We start from the raw sequence: 20,434 nt of genomic DNA on the forward strand, positions 1-20,434 counted from the left end.
AATTCTGTAGAGGGCAGGGAAGGAAAACAATGAGGGTCTTCAGGGGGATACTTGAAAACACCAAAAAACAAAGGCCTGGATCTGGGTGGGGAGAAGGGGGAAAACTGCTGGCTCAGGCTGGAAATATTGGTTTGGCCTATGAAGGAATCTGTCTGGTACAATATGTAGGGAGAGAAATGTTAGTTGTAGCCAACTTCTATAATATACTAAGAATAGCAAGTGTGTTTGGTTTATTTCCTGCAGTGACCTTTTTTGTTCTATTTGTCACCCCTTATAATTACTTAAAAACTTTTCTTTAATAGACTTTTCTTGCTTATAGCCTAACATATGGAATTTCTAACTGGGGGCAGGGTGTGGAGGCTGTGCAGACCTGCCTTCATGCTGAGGACAGAGACTAGCTTCATTTAATTTTGTGTTTGTATCCCCAAAGGATGGGGGTGAGCGCCAGGGTGCTGCAGTAAATCCCTAGAGTCCTCTCAGACCTGATCTCAGTGACTGTCTCTGCAACTAAATGTGGGTTTTGCTAAGGGAGGCTGGAGAGTCCGGCTCAGCACCACCAGGTACAAAGGGCCCAGGATGGTGGAGGGAGGCTCAGTGTGTCTTGTTGTGACTCTGGGAGACCCTGGTCATCTCCATGTAGAATGGAACCTGGGGCCTCCGGAGCTTAGTGCATGAGCCTCTCCCACATGAGCTAAAAGCCGGCTGGCTCTGCACTAAGCCTGCTAAGAGCAGGCTCATTATTCTCTCTGCAAGGGGTCTCAGTGTCACTGGATGGGACAGTGCCCCACACCCAGCAGGTGTGTGGGTTACACAAGCACCTCCAGTGAAATCCCAGAGGTCCTCACCGGTCACAGTGTATCGGTAGTGAACATGGTTACTGGGCACCCAGCGGGGTCCTGCAGTTTCTCAATGTTATTGGCAGGCTGGGCAGAGGTGGGCAAGGCAGTGGCAGGAGATGGACAGGGATGACCAGCAATAGCAACCGCAGCAAATCCAGTGAGGAGGCTGGAGCACCTACCTGACGCCAGCCTGGGAGCCTGCAGAGCCAGGCAGAGTGTGAGGTAGCCGGGCAGAGCGGAGCTCACTGAAGAACTGGGGGAGAACATGGGAACCTTCCTCGTCATCATTGCTGGGCCTAGGGAATGGGAGAAATAACAAAACCAGACAGCGAGTAAGTGGGAGGCAGAGACAGCACCTGGGTTGTCTGACTCTCACAGCCCTGGCCCATGGCTCAGTTATGTTTCCATTAGCGTACGTCCCAGTAGCCACAGACTAAGAGCAGAGGGGCCTTTAGATCATCTAGTCCCGTGGTCACCAACCAGTAGATCGCGATCTACCGGTAGATCTTGGAGTCTCTAAGAGTAGCTCTTGAGACCTCTCTGAACTGCGCACCTGCGCAGTACATTTACATTAGATTTCCTCATTTGAGGAGCAGCTACTCACCGAGCAACAGCACAGGTGAGTAGCTGCGAGGAATGGTGGGAATTTTTTTTTAAAGTAGCAGTATAAGGATTGGGGATAGCAAGTGATGGAGAGGAGGAGAAGAGAGAGGGCAGAGCTTCAAGGAAGGGGCGGGGCGGTAGATCTTGGCTTGGTCTGTCATTTAAAAAGTGATCTTGGGTGTAAAAAGGTTGGAGACCACTGATCTAGTCTGATCTGTGCCCTTGGCATCTCCACTGCTTTAGGGAAGGAATTGCCTCTCTCCCCAGGACATGGCAAACTGGAGTGGATGTCTGAGTGGCGGAGACACTACAACCATCTGGGCTGGATTCAACACATTTCCATGCAGGGTCTTGAAAGTCAACAGGAACTTCAATGACTGAGCACCAACTCCTAGAGCAAGTTTAGCTCCCTCACCGCTCTGCAGAGAAGAAGAGCAACAGCCTAGAGCTAGAGAGCAAAGGGAGAAGGTTTCCAGTGTCTGTATTAAAGACCTGGGCTCACAGGGACACAGGGTGTAAGTAAGGCGGTGGGCCCTGCTATACCACTCTGGTAAAGAGATGGCCAGCACTGGGGCACTCTGCAGCAGGTAGAGGAGGGGCTGCATGTGGTACAATCCCAAACGGGCTCCCAATGACTCCCAAGTCTCTCCTGAAGGTTGACAGTGTTGGCAGCCCCATGTGCCACTCTAGAATCCTAGAATACCGGAACTGGAAGGGACCTCGAGAGATTATCAAGTCCAGTCCCCTGCCCTCATGGCAGGACCAAGCGCTGTCTAGACCATCCCTGATAGATGTATATCTAACCAGCTCTTCAATATCTCCAGAGATGGAGACTCCATCATTCCTCTAGATTCCAGGGTTTAACCACCCTGGGTATGTCTACACTACCCTCCTATTTCGAAATAGGAGGGTAATGTAGGCATACCACAATTGCAAATGAAGCCGGGGATTTGAATTTCCCGGGCTTCATTTGCATAAGCCAGGCGCCGCCATTTTTAAATCCCGGCTGGTTCAAACCCCGTGCCGTGCGGCTACACGCGGCACGAACTAGGTAGTTCAAACTAGGCTTCCTAGTTCGAACTACCGTTACTCCTCGTGGAATGAGGAGTAACGGTAGTTTGAATTAGGAAGCCTAGTTCGAACTACCTAGTTCGTGCCGCGTGTAGCCGCGCGGCATGGGGTTCGAACCAGCCGGGATTTAAAAATGGCGGTGCCCGGCTTATGCAAATGAAGCCCGGGAAATTCAAATCCCCGGCTTCATTTGCAATTACGGTATGCCTACATTACCCCGCTATTTCGAAATAGCGGGGTAGTGTAGACCTACCCCCTGACAGTTAGGAATTTTTTCCTTATGTCCAACCTAAACCTCCCTTGCTGCAGTTTAAGCCCATTGCTTCTTGTTCTGTCCTCAGAGGCCAAGGAGAACAATTTTTCTCCCTCCTTCTTGTGACACCCTTTTATATACTTGAAAACTGCTCTCATGTCCCCTCTCAGTCTTCTCCTTTCCAAACTAAACAAGACTAGTTCTTTCAGTCATCCCTCCTAGCTCATGTTTTCTAGACCTTTCATCATTTTTGCTGCTCTTCTCTGGACCTTCTCCAATTTCTCCACATCTTTCTTGAAATGTAGTGTCCAGAACTGGACACAATACTCCACTGGAGGCCTAATCAGCACAGAGTACATCAGAAGGACTTCTCGTGTCTTGCTCACAACACTCCTGTTCATGCAGCCCAGAATCATGTTTGCTTTTTTTGCAGCAGTTTCACACTATTGACTCATATTTAGCTTGTGGTCCACTCTGATCCCTTTCTGCAGTATCCTTCCTAGACAGTCGCTTTCCATTCTGTGTGTGTGACACGGATTGTTCCTTCCTAAGTGGAGCACTTTGCATTTGTCTTTATTAAACTTCATCCTGTTTACCTCAGACCATTTCTCCAGTTTGTCCAGATCATTTTGAATTATGACCCTATCCTCCAAAGCACTTGCCACCCCTCCCAGCTTGGTATCTGCAAACTTAATAAGTGTCCTCTTTATGCCAATATCTAAATCGTTGATGAAGATATTGAACAGAGCCGGTCCCAAAACAGACCCCTGCAGAACTCCACTTGTTCTGCCTTTCCAGCAGGATTGTGAACCACTAATAATCAGCAGGCAGCTAGGCATGTAAAGGAGGTGATTAGAGGTGTTCTATATGAGGCGTGCATTCTCACAGGTGAGCTTCCGGTGGGGTGACCACATCCCAAGCCTGTTCTGTTGCCCCTCTCTCACCGTGTCGCTTGGATGCCGGGCAGCACAGGAACAGAAGCAGTGCTTCCCTTGCTTCCCCTAGAACACACACTCCCCCAGCCTCTACCCTGAGTCCCCAATGTCCCCAGACTCCCCAGTCCTGACTCCTGCACCCCACACCTCCAGCCCCCTGCTCTGAGCTGCCCTCCATAGGCACACACAACCCAATCGCCTGCCCTGAGATCCCCTGCCCACCCCAGGGGGCTGTGCTATGGCAGTGCCTGTAAGATATTTAAATGACTTTCACCCCTTACTTGCCTCTGCGCAATGGTGTGGGTCATGGGGTCCAGCACAATAAAAGAGCCACCCCCAGGGGCCTGGCTGAAGGCCGGCACAGACCAGACCTTGTGCGCCCTTGACAGGAAGTCACCTCTCATGCTGCTCTGTGCCAGACTGAACAGACTGACCCGCAGTGTCCTAGCGTGCGGCATTCGCTCCAGCCCCTAAATGGTGCTTATGACCCTTTTCAGCAGAGACTTGGGTATGTTGGGGTGCAGGCCAGACACCAATAACAGGTGTGTCACCCCAGAACCTCCCAAGTGAGGCTGCTCAGAGGCCCAAGAAACCTGGCCAGTCACATGGGAGCAGTTCAGAGATGAGCTCTTTGGAAATGCGGCCCAAGGGCCTCTGTCCCAGGAGAAGCAAAAGCAACATGCCCACGTCAGGAACCCTTTTAAGGCAGCAGCTGCCCTTCCCCCCATCACCTTCCCTTTAGGTGAGTCCCACCCTCCCCCAGAATGCCAGGGGGCTCGTGGGCACAGATGAAGGCAAGTCACATGTGGAATGGGAGATTTTCACGTGCCCAGGAGAGTTGGAGTCAATGGGGCTTGTGCTCCTGAATCCCTTGGGCGCTTTAGAAAATCTCCTGCTCCCTGCAACACAGCACCCGGGGGCTGCATCCCTCGCCCTCTGGCTCTGGAGCTGCAGCGCAGCGAGCGGTTGGCAAAACACCCGCACTCTTGGAGGTACCCCTCCTCCCAGGGCTGCCGATGGTGCTTGAGTCCTGTGCCCACCCATGCCCAGGACAGTGCGCCGAGGGGACCCAGCAGGGCAGACGTTCCCAGCCCCCACTGCACTCCTGGCGGCAAAGTGACACTTTATCCCCACACCTCTAATACAGTAGCAGTGCCATGGGCCAGGACCCAGGCTGGGAGCCGAGCAGTGGGGCTTGCAGAGTGACCCCTACCTGTGCAGTCTTGCAGAGTTGTGTCTGTGCCTTTCCAGTCTTTCCAGTGGGCCCCTGTTTTCCTGGCACCCAAAGCATTCTCCCTAGGCAGAGATCCCAGGAATGGCTTCTCTTTCCCAGGCTGCAGCATCCATCCTGCTGGAGGGGGTCAGGAAGCCACTGGGGGTCCCTCCAGCTTGCTCCTGAATTTTGTATTAAATTAATATATTTTAAATTAAATGGACATGTCCTCTCCTGACACAAACCAAAAGCAGAAAAAAGGGCTGGAACGTTCCTGTGACTGGATCCGCCTCACAGGACGGTTGTGGCACAAAGATCAAATTCCTCTGACACACCCTGGGCTGGTGAGAGGGCAGCTTTGGCCCTAGCAGACTCAGCTTTGCAGTTTGCCTGGTGACGGCTGGTTCTGCAGGCTCTTTGCCCCATGTGCTACCAATCTCTGCAATTACCTCAGCCCTGCGTAGGGAATGGGACCAAATCCTGCAGCAGCAGCAGCAACTAGACTCAATGACCACCTTAATTTACTCCAGTTCCCTAATGTGAAATTCACCAAGGATAATCTGGGGAGAGGGTTTCACTCTGTGCTCTCCTGTGGCCCAGCCCTGCTCCCTGGGTCTCCACATCTGCTGTTATTGAGATGGCCTGGCACAGATCCTCTTTACTGGACTGTGACGGGGTGAGCATCTCTCACACTGAAGTGGGGGGCTGGGTGGAGGAAGAAAAGGGGTTAAGACACTGTGGGTGGAGGAAGTCTCGCTCCTTCACCCAGCCTGGGCAGCCTCTAAATGTTGGGGCAGTATAAAAGAGAAGAGAGCACCTCAGTCTGGGCTGACCAGTGAAGGGGAGGGACCTCCAGCCAGAGCTGCAACAGCCAACAACCCTGACAGCAGAAACTGAAGGCCCAGGATACTGCTGCCATACAGCCTCAGCAGAGCCCCAGGGGGAAGCTGCTGCCAGGGAACCAGGAGACCCAGCCACTAGGTGGGATGATGCCCCAGCAGAGCCAGTAGGAAGTGATCCAGGGAAAGTGCGGGAACAGCCTCTCCCACCCAGATACACGGGGGCTGCATCTAGACTAGCATGATTTTGCATAAATATTTTTAACGGAAAAGTTTTTCAGTTAAAAGTATTTGCGCAAAATCGCGTCTAGATTGGCATGGAAGCTTTTGCGCAAAAGCATCCATGGCCAATCTAGACGTGGTTTTGCGTAAAAAAGCCCCGATCACCATTTTAGCCATTGGGGCTTTTTTGCGCAAAACAATACTGCGTTGTCTACACTGGCCCTCTTGTGCAAAAGCATTTGTGCAAGAGGGCTTTTGCCCGAACAGGAGAGTCATTGTATTTGCGCAAGAACACTGATGATCAGACATTAGATCGTCAGTGTTCTTGCACAAATTCAAGCAGCCAGTGTAGACAGTTGGCAAGTTTTTGCGCAAAAGCGGCTGCCAGTCTAGACACAGCCTAGGGCTAAGTCTACACTGCAGGCTTCTTGTGTGAGAAACCTCTGTTGCCCGTCCACACTTCCTTCTTGCACAGGAGCTCTTGTGCAAGAAGGCTTACCCTTCATGGGGAAAGGAATAATTTTGCCCGAACGGGAGCAGCATAGTATTTCCGCAAAAAGCACTGATTTCTTACAGTAGGAAATCAGTGCTTTTGCGGAAATTCAAGTGGCCAGTGTAGACAGCTGGCAAGTTTTTCCGGAAAAGCGGCTGATTTTCCAGAAAAACTGGCTAGTCTAGACACAGCCATTGTGTCTCCTACACATTGCCTATGATCCTGGGGCAGAAAAAAGTAGTGATGTAGCCCTGGGGTGGGGCCTGAATACCGGTGATGGAGATGAGGAAGGTGTTGGTGATGAGGCAGGGAATAGCTGACAGTTCATGTTGTTCTGCTAGGGATGGAATAAGTATGGCTGTCCAAGTGTGTTTTCTGTATTCTCTCTATCTGCCTTGCTAAGTAACTTTAGTAAAGGTGTAAACAAATTATGTATTTGTAAATATACAAGTGTTTCCTTCCCTGTGAGCGTGGCCTGTGCACATGGGGTTCCCAAACATACAATAATTATATTAATGTAAGTGGGCCTGATTTTGGGACTAGAACCCATCAGCTCTCAAAGCGGTAAGTGGGAATCTGAATCAGATTACAGGGCCCATAGTCAAGGCCTGCTCAAGGAATGGGTCAATTACTCTCCATTTCCAGTGGATACTTCACCTCACTGCAAGACTCCAAACAGCATTTTCTCAGATGCTGATTGTGATGATGGAGAAGGCGATGCAGGGTCCAGTGTCCTAGGAAATAAACAAAGACCCAACAGCTCACTTCACACAGGTCATCCATGTATTATTGTCCTGTGCTCTCACTGACTGACTGCACCAGTGCCCTCGCAGTGGAAGCCAGGTGTGCTCCTGTGCCCAGCTACTTCTGTCACAGAAACCTTTGGAAGCAGAACCATTAGATGCTATTTGTCCTTCCAGCTGCCTTGATCTCTGGGCTTGTACGTCACTATGTCCCCTGGATTTCCACAGAATCTTTCTGGGTATGTCTACGCTACCCTCCTAATTCGAAATAGGAGGGTAATGTAGTCATACCGCAATTGCAAATGCAGCCCGGGATTTGAATTTCCCGGGCTTCATTTGCATAAAGCCGGCCGGCGCCATTTTTAAATGCCGGTAGTTCGAACCCCGTGCCGCGCGGCTACACGCGGCACGGAGTAGCTAGTTCGGATTAGGCTTCCTCGAGGAGTACAGCTAGTTCGGATTAGGAAGCCTAATCCGAACTAGCTACTCCGTGTCGCGTGTAGCCGCGCGGCACGGGGTTCGAACTGCCGGCATTTAAAAATGGCGCCGGCCGGCTTTATGCAAATGAAGCCCGGGAAATTCAAATCCCGGGCTGCATTTGCAATTGCGGTATGACTACATTACCCTCCTATTTCGAATTAGGAGGGTAGTGTAGACATACCCTCACACACTCATCGCTGGGAACATGGTTACATGTTACAGTTAGGTTTATTTTTCTCTTTATTAAGCTCTTCCAAATTTGTGAAAGAATAAATATGCAAATGTTAAGGTCCCAGAGACCACGGTGATGGGTGCATTGTAAGAACATCAATGGAGCAGAAGGAATCACCCCATGTGGAATGTGACCCACACACCCACTGGGTGTGGTGCACTGTCCTATCTAGTGGCACCAGACACCACTCACAGAGGGTATGTCTACACTACAAAGTTAGTTCGAACTAACGGATGTTAGTTTGAACTAACTTTGATAGGCAATACACTAGCGCTCCGTTAGTTCGAACTTAATTCGAACTAACGGAGCGCTTAGTTCGAAATAGGTAAACCTCATTTTACGAGGATTAAGCCTAGTTCGAACTAGCTAGTTCGAATTAAGGGCTGTGTAGACCCTTAATTCGAACTAGTGGGAGGCTAATGCTTCCCAGGTTTCCCTGGTGGCCACTCTGGCCAACACCAGGGAAACTCTATTGCCCCCCTCCCGGCCCCGGAGCCCTTAAAGGGCCACGGGCTGGCTACACAGTTTGTGCCAGTTGCAAGGCTGCCAGCACCCGTGCCAGCAGACCCTGCACCTGCCACACCATGAGCCAGCCACCCGAGGACACCCAGCCCTCCACTGCTCCCCAGGACCAGCCTGGCGGCTCCCAGGAGCCTGCCCGGGGGCGCAAAAGGCGGGCGCCCGCTTGATCAAGTGCGGAGATCGTGGACCTCATCGAGGTTTGGGGGGAAGCCTACAATGAACACGATCTTTGCACTAGCCACAGGAACGCGGCCGTCTACAGCCGCATGGCTGCCAGCCTGGCCGCCAGGGGCCACCAGCGCAGCCGGGAGCAGGTGCGCTGCAAAATCAAAGACCTGCGGCAGTCCTACTCCCGGGCCTGCCAGCCAGGGGCCGACCCGGAGGCCTGCCCCCACTTCCACACCCTGGACCGCCTCCTGGGGGCTCATGCCGTCCCTGCCCCCCGTGACGTGATAGACCCCGGAGCAGAGGGCCCGCTCCAGGAGACGGAAGAGGAGGAGGAGGGCTCTGAGAGCCAGGAGCCTGCCGCCAGCCTGCCCAGGACCAGGGACCCCCGAGGCACCCCACAGAGCCGCTCGCCTGTGTCGTCCGAGGCCGGGGAGGCGTCCACCTGTGAGTACCATCGTGTTCCCCTTATGTGTACGGGGGGCTGGGGCGAGAGGGAGCCCCGGGACCGTGTGCCTGGGCCTTGGCCACCACGGAGCAGCAGCTGGGGATCCTGCCAGGGCCCTGGCCTTGCAGAGGGGAGTTGGGTTTCACACACCTGGGCCCCTGGGGTAATTGACCGCTGGTCTTGTTGCACCACAGCTGCAGCACCTGGGCCTGCAGGGCGCACCACACCGCCTGCAGCAGCTGCCCATGCCCGGGCAAGCAGGAGAGCCAAGAATGAGGAGGAGTACCAAAGGCGGCACCTCCGGTTCATGGACCACCACCTCCGCACCCAGGACCACTGGGTCCAGGAGGACCTGAGGCTGCACTGGAGGAGTCTGGAGGCCCTGGAGGAGCAGGGCAGTGCCCTGCGAGGCCACCTCCAGAGCCTGCTTGACTGCTTCCCATTTCCTCCTCCTGCTGCTCCTCCTGCTCCCCCTCCTGCTTCCGCTCCTGCTTCCTCCACACCCCCCGTCCCTCCTGCCCCCCCCCCACAACCATTTCCCACCGACACCCCCGGACCCGCAGTGTGGCGAGACGGGAGAGGCAGCCGGACTCCCACCCCTGAGCTTTCCTTTCCCTTCCTCCCTTCCCTCCCCTTCCAGCTCCCTCATCCCAGGTTTCCCCCTCCCCTCTCCCACCCTCCCCCCTTCCTTCCCCCACCCCAGTTCTGTGAAATAAACAGACGTTTTTGTTTCAAAAACAGGTGTCTTTATTTTACAGTAGGTAGGGAGGGGAAAGGGGAAGGGGGTAGGGTGGAAGAAGGCCCCAGTGGGACATGCAGGGAGAGATCAGTCTTCCTCCTCCACCAGGAAGCTCTCCCGCAGGGCTTCCCGGATCCGGACGGCCCCCCGCTGGGCTTCCCGGATGGCGGCGGTGCGGGGCTGACCGTAGTGTCCAGCCATGCGGTCAGCCTCAGCCATCCAGGCTGGCAGGAAAGCCTCCCCCTTTCGCTCACACAAATTGTGGAGCACACAACATGCTGCCACCACGGGAGGGATGTTGTGCTCGGCCAGGTCCAGACGGGTGAGGAGGCATCGAAAGTGGGCTTTCAGTTGCCCGAAGGCCCCCTCCACCACGATGCGGGCCCTGGTCAGCCTGGTATTGAAGGCCTGGTGGGAGGGATTGAGGTGCCCCATGTAGGGCTTCATCAGCCACGGCTGCATTGGGTAGGCGGCATCCCCCACCAGGCACATGGGCATGTCCACGTCCCCGACCCTGATGTGGCGGTCAGGGAAGAAGGTCCCGGCCTGTAGCCGCTGGCACACGGAGGAGTTGCGGTACACCCGGGCGTCGTGTGCTTTGCCGGACCAGCCCACATTAATGTCCGTGAACTGGCCCCGGTGGTCACACATGGCCTGCAGGATCACGGAGAAGTACCCCTTGCGGTTCATGTAATGGGACGCCTGGTGTTCCAGGGCACGGATGGGGATGTACGTCCCGTCGATGGCCCCCCCGCAGCTGAGGAAGCCGAGGGCGCCGAAGTCCCGGATGACGGCGTCCGGGTCAGCAAGGCGGACCACCCTGCGGAGCAGCACCCGGTTGATGGCCTTGACCACCTGCGGAGAGAGACACAGCAAAGCGCCAATCAGTGGGGCGCCTGGGTGGCTGGGAGCATTCGTGCCCTGGCAGTGCCCCGCGCCCCACTCCCGGAAGCAACCCCCCTGGCGGCGTGTAGTACAGCCGGGACAGACTGACCCCTCCAGTGCGGGACGCTTTCGCCTCCTCCCGCCCCCCCTTTGTCCCTGGGGCGGCCCATTCCCTCCTTGCAGCCCCCCTCCCTCCCGGCTCGGTGGCTGATGAGTGCCGTACCTGCATGAGCACCGCCCCGACGGTGGATCTCCCCACGCCGAACTGGTTCCCAACGGATCGGCAGCTGTCCGGCGTGGAGAGCTTCCATAGGGCAATGGCCACCCGCTTCTGGAGGGGGATGGCGGGCCTCATGTGAGTGTCCCTTCTGTGCAGGGCAGGGGCGAGCCACTCGCAGAGCTCCAGGAAGGTGTCCCTCCTCATCCTGAAGTTCTGGGTCCACTGTCGGTCCTCCCAGCGCTCCAGGATGATGCGGTCCCACCAGTCGGTGCTGGTGTCCAGACGCCAGACGCGGCGGGGCACGCCGGTGCCGGGGCGCCGCTGCGGCTCCTCCACGGCCCCCAGGGCGGCCAGGCAGAGAGGCAAGGGGCTGACGTGCACCAGGAGGTGCCAGGCAGCCTTGAGCCATTGGTGGCAGGCTTGCAGCAGCAAGTCCAGAAAGTGCACCAGAAGGTGCAGGGCGAGCTGTGGCTCCATGTTGCCACCTGCGGCGGCCCCCCCGAAGGGAAGCACCGACACAGACGGGCACAGAGACCAACGCTTTGCTGTCCCTCGGCGAGGTTGGCAAGCAAGCAGGAAAAGCTGAGAACCGGCTGTCCGGGGGGGTCCCTTTAAGCTAGAGCCTCAGATAGCCTCAGACAGCAGCCACACAAAGCAACTACTGACCTGATGCCCTGCCAGAACCTGTTTCAGCTGCCCTTAAATGCTCCCCTGCGTCCAATCAGTGTGGACGCGCTAGTTCGAATTAGCAAAATGCTAATTCGAACTAGTTTTTAGTTCTAGATGCGCTAGTTCGAATTAGCTTAGTTCGAATTAACTAATTCGAACTAAGTTAGTTCGAATTAGCGCTGTAGTGTAGACATACCCAGAGAGAGTAATACATTTATTCTGCAAGGGTATGTCTACACTACCACCCTAGTTTGAACTAGGGTGGTTAATGTAGGCAACCGAAGTTGCAAATGAAGCCCGGGATTTGAATTTCCTGGGCTTCATTTGCATATTGCCGGGCGCCGCTATTTTTAAATGTCCGCTAGTTCAGACTCCGTGCCCGCGGCTACACGCAGCACGGACTAGGTCGTTCGGACTAGGCTTCCTATTTCGAACTACCGGTGCACCTCGGAAGCCTAGTCCGAACTACCTAGTCTGTGCCGCCATTTAAATTTAAATGAAGCCGCGATTATTTAAATCCTGCCTTATTCCAAGAAACCTGCAGTGGGGGGAGGGAGGGAGGGAGGGATAATGGGTGTCCCCAGCTCTGGACCACCTGTTCCCCTCACTACAAGCTCTTCCAGGGAGGGGCAGTACCACAGAGACCTCTGAGACACACTCACGTGGGAGCAGGAGGCCCTGGTGCAAGAGGGTTCCTGTGAGAGCAGAACTGGGCAGGGGGACTTGAGTCACCTCTGCATCTGGTAACTTTTCTTCACCCCAGTTAGTGCTGAAAGGTTCCTTGTCTCTGGAGTCAGGAGTTGCTGTAATCTTCAGACTTTACACTGAATGAGTCATGTGAATAGCACCATAAAATATTCCCTTATCAGGGCAACGGTTGCTGGATTGCCAGGCACAAATTAACTGTCTGGCTCTTTCATTCTTAAGAAGAGAAGGGAAGCTAGAAAATGTCATGTAACACTGAATGGTGTAGCAATAATGGCAGATACTGGCTCCCACAGGGGACAGGGATAGGGGTTCAGAGCCCCTCCAAGGGCAACTTCTCATCCTGCCTTAATCATCCCACTCCTGCTGCACCCACCCACCTGCCCCATATGTCCACCTCAGTAGCCCACCCTTCTCCTCTCATCTTAGCCTGCTCTCTTCTGTCCCTGGCAGATCCAGCTTCAGGCTGTGAGTCTGTTCTTGATGCTAGCAGGGGGAATCAACACTCTTCAGCCTGGTGCTTCAAGCCTGTGCACTCCAGTCCCGCTCCTGTAAGGTGAATGGTTAAAATCCCTACTGACATCAATGGGGTTTGCAGCCGGGCCGTTAGAGACCCTCCCATGAGATTTCCAGTGGCTCAGTATGACACACGGACACAGAGAGATGTTGGGGCAAAATCCAGTCCCTTCAGCCTCTTTCCACCAGACTCTCCTTCTTTTCATGGGACAGAACAAGGCTTTGAAAGCTGGTTATTAATGAGGGTGGCCCACACACTATGTTTGTACTGTGTTAGCATCTCAGTGACAGGATGGCCACTCCCCACTGTCGAAATTCCCCAACTGCCAAGCAGGGGACAGAAGCTGCTATTTCTCCCAGTGCCTGGTAAACAATTTGCCTGTCTGATTTGACCCCACCCAAAGCAACACTCAGACTGAATTTTCCCCCAGTCAGTGTCATTTAGGGCCCAACTACAATCTAGTTCCTCTTGAATAGTAGGAGAAAGGAGCATGCAATGAGGAGAAAGGTGTAAAAGATAACTATACTCTTGGGAGCATGGGGGATGCATAACTCACATTCCCCAGAGCACCACAGGTGCATTGAGGGGATTTTTCAACTCCCTTGCAAGAGATGGGATATCACAAAGCTTCTTTCTGCAGTCAGGGCTATGGAAGTGTTGGAAATTTCTGCAAATATAAATGCTATAGAACACTAAGGAGTCAAAGCCTCACTCCGAAACTCCCTTTGTGTCTATTGCCTGTTGTGACCACCGAGGGGTGTGATCACCCTCTCCCACCCCAGGAGAGGGGCTTGGCAGACCCCGTTGCCGGCCTCCGGCCCGTTGGTCCTGGCGTTTAGTTCAGTTTAACGCCTTTGGGGAGCGATCACCCTGCTCAGCCGAGTCCGGGTGATCTGCGAGCCCAGAGGTTGGCTGTCCCTTTAAGCGGGGTTCTTCCCTGCGGTCTCTGCTGGTGGCTCCGGCTCGTGGGCGCTGGCGCACCCTGCAGTTCCCGACAACGGTGGGAGGGGAGGGGGACCCGGGCCCACCCTCTCCACCGGGTCCCAGCCCGGGGCCCTAAGCACAGGGGTCAGCTAACTCCCTGTGCGGCGGGCACAGGATTCCTACCCAAAACGCGTCCACCCACGGTTGCCAAAAGGGCCCTGCCCCAGGCTGCTTCCTCCCCGCCGCAAACCCCGTCGGCCTCCCCGTGGGGTCCCCGTAGCCTACTGTCACTTGGTCGCTCAATGAGGGCGTAGTCCGTCCTTATCCGTGGGATACGGCCCCCTCAGCGGTCAGCTGCCACGGGCATCTTCGGCCCCTCGCCGCAGGGGGTCCTTGCTGGGAAGCCAGGTTCCCTGGGAGGGCGTCTCCCCGTGCCTGGCCCCAAACCCTGCAGGAGCTGGCTGCCAAGGACGTGCCCCCCCTCTCCCCACGCTGTCCGTGGGCCCTTTTTAAATGACCCGCCGGAGATGACGTCGCGCCAGCGCGCCTCCCTCCTAGCAGCGGCGCGCATGCTCCTGCCCTGCCCGGCTTGTCAGCCCCTGTTCCTGCCCCCAGCGGATGTGTGCCGGGTGCCAGACAGACCGCTGCTCCATTTCCCAGCCGTGGAGGAAGCTACCGCGGCCGGTATCTACCGCGTGCCGGCTTCCCGCAGCCAGGCGCCGCGGCTGTAAGTGCTGCCTCCCCCAGGCCTCTTTGGTGTTCCTCCGTGCGGGCTGTCCCGGCCCGTCACACCCCCCCCTCCCTTAAAGTGGAGCCGTGTGCTTCTTCCCCGGGTTCATCTCTCTGAGGGGTTCTTCACTTGGAATAGCTGTCGGAATCCCGGCCAATCGCGGCCTAGCACCACAGGGCAGGGTAGTACTGGTGCTCTACCCACCCGCCATCATCTAGTCAGTCGCCCGTCCGACAGGTGAGCCCATACCGTTAGATAGGCCCGGACATCCCCGTGGATGCACTTCATCCAGACCACTTCCCCTGTGGTAGGGGCCCGTTGCAGCAGGTCTTCTCTCAGCAGTGTGAGGGCAGATCCTGAGTCCACCAGTGCCTGCACCACCCGCCCCTCTAGCCACAGGGTGACCATCGGCCGGGCTTCCTCCGGAGCCTGGGGTGGCATGGTCTGGCTCAGGGTGCAGTCCATCAGTGGGCAGTCTCTTTTGAAGTGGCCCTCCTGGCCGCACTGGAAATAGGCATTGCGGGACGGGCCCTTCCTGCCTTCTTTGGTCCTGTCCTCTGCGCCCCCTTTATCCTCTTCCCGACCTCTCCACGCTCGCCCAAGCCAGACGGGGGCTAGAAACAGGCGTCGTTCTTTGGGGGCTTCTGTCTGCGCCCCTCCCTTTTTTCCCGGTGCCTCCCCCGCCCCGTCGGGGTGAGGGCTCACTCCCGGGCATGCCCGGCGGTTTCTCTCGGTGGCCAATCCCATCCCCGCTTTCTGCTGCGAGGTGGGCCTTGGCAAGGGTAACGGCCTCGGCCACGGTGGTGGGTTGATGCCGCCGCACCCACCCTTGCGCTTCTTGTGGGAGGGCGTGGATGAACTGCTCCAAGACGACAGCCTCAGCCACCTGGATCCCCGTCCACTGCTCCGGCTCCAACCACCTGCATGCCGCATCCCGGAGTCGCTGGGCAAAGGCCCGGGGTCGCTCTCCTCGCTGGAACCGTTCCTGCCGAAAGCGCTGTCGATAGGTCTCGGGAGTGACCCCCAGGTGGTCGAGGATCGCCTCCTTGACTTTAAAATAGCGCAGCGCATCTTTGGCGGACAGGCCCCGGTAGGCCATCTGTGCGGGGCCAGTTAAATATGGGGCCAGCAATGTGGCCCAATGTTCCTCCGGCCACTGTGCGGCCGTGGCTACCCTCTCAAAAGTTCTGAGGTACGCCTCTGGGTCATCCTCCGGCCCCATCTTCGTCAGTCACACACACAGGCAGGGAGCCCAAAGTCTTCCCCCTGTCATCTTTTTCAGTCCAACCGGGACTCGGAAGGCCCGTGGTCTGGAGCCACTTCTCATGTTGCACCGCCAGCTCCTGGACCAGCTGTCGTTGCTGGTCCTGGAACTGGGAAGCTAGCTGTTGCAGCATCTGCGCCTGCTACTGTTGCTGCTGCCTCTGGGTCTCACTCACTCAGTCAAAAAGCTGTTTCGGATCCATTGTACCTGCCAGGGTTAAAACGGGTTATCCCCCGTCCCCCGTGGCCTATGGTGTTGTCTCCTAACCCTCACCTGCGTGGGTGTTCTACCCACATTCTCCACCACGTGTGACCACCGAGGGGTGCGATCACCCTCTCCCGCCGCAGGAGAGGAGCTCGGCAGACCCCATCGCCAGCCTCCGGCCCCGGAGTTTAGCTCAGTTTAACGCCTTTGGGGTGCAATCAACCTGCTCAGCCGAGTCCGGGGGATCTGCAAGTCCAGAGGTTGGCTGTCCCTTTAAGCGGGGTTCTTCCCTGTGGTCTCTGCTGGTGGCTCCGGCTCGTGGGCTCTGGCGCACCCTGCAGCTCCCAACGACGGCGGAAGGGGAGGTGGAACCCGGGCCCACCCTCTCCACCGAGTCCCAGCCCGGGGCCCTAAGCACAGGGGTCAGCTAGCTCCCTCCCAGTGGCGGCGCGCACGATCCTGCCCTACCCGGCTCGTCAGCCCCTGTTCCTGCCCCCGGCAGATGCGCACCGGGTGCCAGACAGGCTGCTGCTCCATTTCCCAGCTGTGGAGGAAGCTCCCGCGGCCGGTATCTGCCGCGCGCCAGCTTCCCGCAGCCAGGCACCACGGCCGTAAGTGCTGCCTCCCCCAGTCCCCCTTGGCGTTCCGCCGTGCGGGCCGTCCCGGCCCGTCACACCTGTGTTGGCCACATTCTCACAGCCTTAGTGCATGGATGGCCCCTGCAGGCCTGTGCTACAGGACAAACTTTCACAACTGCTACTAGTCCATGTTGGTAAACCCAAGCAAGCAAATTTCAGAAATGCCAGACTGAAGGATGAATAACCAGCTGTGCAGGATTATAAATTGGTTGCTTCAGTGAGAGCCTGGTGGACACTCCCTTTATGGGGGCTGGCAGTTCTGGGATGTGCGCATAGGAATAGTACATCCATTACTGCAGCACTTCCTATCCCCCAGTCACCACCTTTCTCCAGCTATTAATTAAGGCCATAGATTGCAATGGGCTCACATGACATTGGATGGGGAGGGGAATCAGTCCGAGTGTTTCTTTTTTATGGGAGTTTGAACCTGTATAAAACTGGAGAGAAGCTTTCCTAAAAGGGACGGGGGGGGGGAGGGGGGGGGGCGAGGAGACCTATCCAGGGAGGAGTGAGGAATCAGATCTTTTGGAAAAATTATTTACCAGACAATGGGAGAAATAGCAGCTGGTGAAAGTTTTGTATGTTCCAGCCTGGAAATCAGATAAAACCTATGTGTACCCTGTGCTGCTAACATGGTATAAACACAGTCTGGAGCAGGCATTCCTATTTATGGTTTTAAAGTCTTCTTCTATCCTAGGAGGGGGAGGAAAATGTAGGGGCGAACAGGCTGAAGTTACTGGATGGGGACCCATTGCAGCCCCCAACGTGGATGTTTTTATTGTCACATTGTCAATAATAAGGAAAAGTTATTTACTTATTCCCACAATTATAAGAACTAGGGGTCACCCAATGAAATTAATAGGTAGCAAGTTTAAAACAAACAAAAGGAAGTTTTTTTTTCACTCAACACACAGTCAACATGTGGAACTCCTTACCAGAGGATGCGCTGAAGGCTAGAACTTTCACAGAGTTCAAATAAGAGCTAGATAAATTCATGGAGGTTAGATCCATCATTGGATATTACCCAGGATGGGTAGGAATTGTGTCCCTAGCCCCTGTTTCTCTGGAGGTAGGTGACAGGGGAAGGATTATGTGAGGATTACCTGTTGTGATCCCTCCCTCTGGGGCATCTGGTATTGGCCCCTGTCAGTAGACAGGGCACTCAGCTGGATGGACCTTTAATCTGACCCAGTCTGGCTATTCTTATGGGCTACGTCTACACTGGCCCCTTTTCCGGAAGGGGCATGTAAATTTCACCAGTCGTCGTAGGGAAATCCGCGGGGGATTTAAATATCCCCCGCGGCATTTAAATAAAAATGTCCGCCGCTTTTTTCCGGCTTTTAAAAAAGTCGGAAAAGAGCGTCTACACTGGCCCCGATCCTCCGGAAAAAGCGCCTTTGAAGTAGGAATAAGACCCTCCGGAAAAGGGCGCTTTTTCCGGAGGATCGGGGCCAGTGTAGACGCTCTTTTCCGACTTTTTTAAAAGCCGGAAAAAAGCGGCGGACATTTTTATTTAAATGCCGCGGGGGATATTTAAATCCCCCGCGGATTTCCCTACGACGACTGGTGAAATTTACATGCCCCTTCCGGAAAAGGGGCCAGTGTAGACGTAGCCATGTTCTAAATAATTATTTTTAATTCTGAACCTTGTTGTGTTTTGTTAAACAGCACAAGATTATTCTTTGTGATCCATTGACTGCGCTGAATTCCTGGGATGCACATCCCAGGCTCCGGGGTAGCAACTTTAGGTGGAAGGAGGTCTCCTCATCATAGCTTACTGCCCCCAGGTGATCCAGTGGTATCCATTTCAGATAGAAGGGAGTGAGGGGGTTCTTACTGCCACAATTTGCTTCCCCCTACCCTGTGAAATCTCTATTTCAAACTGGACACAAATAAAACAAGACCCTTCTAATTTAGAAAATTATATCAAATTAGAATCTTACTTTTCCTGTGACCAAATTTAAAACAGTCACAACAGATTATGACAGGCGTGCCCCATTCATCACAACTTCTACACCTGGACAGGGAACAACAAATCTTGACAGTGCACTTGGGGGATGCTGCCTTTACATAAAATTTCTTTTTAGGTTCCTGTTCCTTGAAGAGCAGGAGGAACAGCACAGAGCTGAGTGTCAGCAGCCAGCCTGAGTGGGTTGGCATCGTGTCTGTTGCTCACTGGCACTTTGAACGGCTGTTTCTGTAAGAGGACTTTGATTCCCGTGCCTTAGTTTGCGTGTGAGGAGGATCCCTGTTACTACAAGCTACTTTCAGTTCTGAGGCTGGTCAGAGAAGCAGACACAGGCTGCGATTCCATTCAGTTACAAATGTGGCAAATTAAAAACAGACAGAAATGAACAAGACGGAGTCAAACTCCATGGCTGCGAGACACCTGTATGGAATGGACAAAGCCGCCTCAGCAAAGGGAGGTTTCACAGAAAACTCTCCCTAGGCCAAGGGATGTCCATGGGTAGTAGAGAACCTGAGAGCTTTCCAGGAACCCTGATGCTGCTTGGAAGTGCCTCTGCAGGATTCAGCAGGTAAGAGGGGCTTACTTCCCTGGAACTACAGAGTAGCAGCTTTGTTTGATGTTTTCCTCATCACAGTGGCAGTGCCATTCTCAGCTTTGTCAGCGATAAACTGCTGCTGATGAACACCAAGCGTAAATTCAGCTGCAGAAATGCACACAGCGGTCAGCATTCAGTTGCTTTTGGTAATGCAGAGTGGGCTTGGTGCTTTCCAGCCACACAAAGAGGCAGAGTCCCTGCCCCACTGAGCTCCTAGCCTGACAAGTGAGAGGGGACTTTTCCCTTTGTAGTTCATTGTGCTTTAGCAGAGCCCAGGCATGGCAGTAGGGCACATTCACTTAGGCTGTATCTAGACTGGCATGATTTTCCAGAAATGCTTTTAACATTAAAACATTTTAAAGTTAAAAGCATTTTTGGGAAAAGCGTGTCTAGATTGGCAGGATGCTTTTCCGCAAAAGCACTTTTTGCGGAAAAGCGTCTGTGGCCAATCTAGATGCGCTTTTCCGCAAAAAAGACCCGATTGCCGTTTTTGCGATCAGGGCTTTTTTGCGGAAAACAAATCTGAGCTGTCTTCACTGGCCCTTTTGCGCAAAAGTTTTTCGGAAAAAGACTTTTGCCCGAACGGGAGCAACAAAGTATTTCTGCAAAAACACTGATAATCTTACATGAGATCATCAGTGCTTTTGCAGAAATTCAAACAGCCAGTATAGACAGCTGGCAAGTTTTTCCACAAAAGCAGCTGGTTTTGCGGAAAAACTTGCCAGTCTAGACACAGCCAGATTGATTGTATTAGCAAGCCACTGGGCCCGGCTCTGCTGGGACCACGTTTGGCTCACTTGGCTTTACTAAGCAATAAAGCTGTTTGTTTAGCCACCTAAAAACTAAATGAAGCATTTGCTTCGACAATTGAACAAATTTAAATTTTAGGGTTTTTTTAAATTTTCTGTTTTTCTCCCTTTTTCTATTTAGAAAGGATAAGGAATGGGTGAATAAAATGTTTTTATTCTGCTTGATTAGGCTTTCTCACTTTGAATCAATTTGATTTTTTTTCATTTAGCATCAATTTAATTGAAAAATCAGTTTTAAAAAATAATTCTAAGAGTGGTGGCAGTCAATGGCTAAGTGCCTGGAACCAGAAGGGCTCAGCCAGTTTTTGAAAGCAGTAACCTCTTCTGCAGGTGTGGAGAAAATACTTTCTTCATTTAATGTACCCAGCTAGCCCAGTTCCATGACTCATCCATTCACTGATAAGAAGCCAGCTGGGAGCAGGAAAAAGTAAGAAAATTTGCTTTCATCTTCCAACCAATCAATAATAACAAGATGAGATCTACTTTCCCTAACATTTTGAAAGATGTG

This window comes from Pelodiscus sinensis, chromosome 19, assembly GCF_052426305.1.
Source record: "Pelodiscus sinensis isolate ZL-2025 chromosome 19, ASM5242630v1, whole genome shotgun sequence".
Lineage (NCBI taxonomy): Eukaryota > Metazoa > Chordata > Testudines > Trionychidae > Pelodiscus > Pelodiscus sinensis.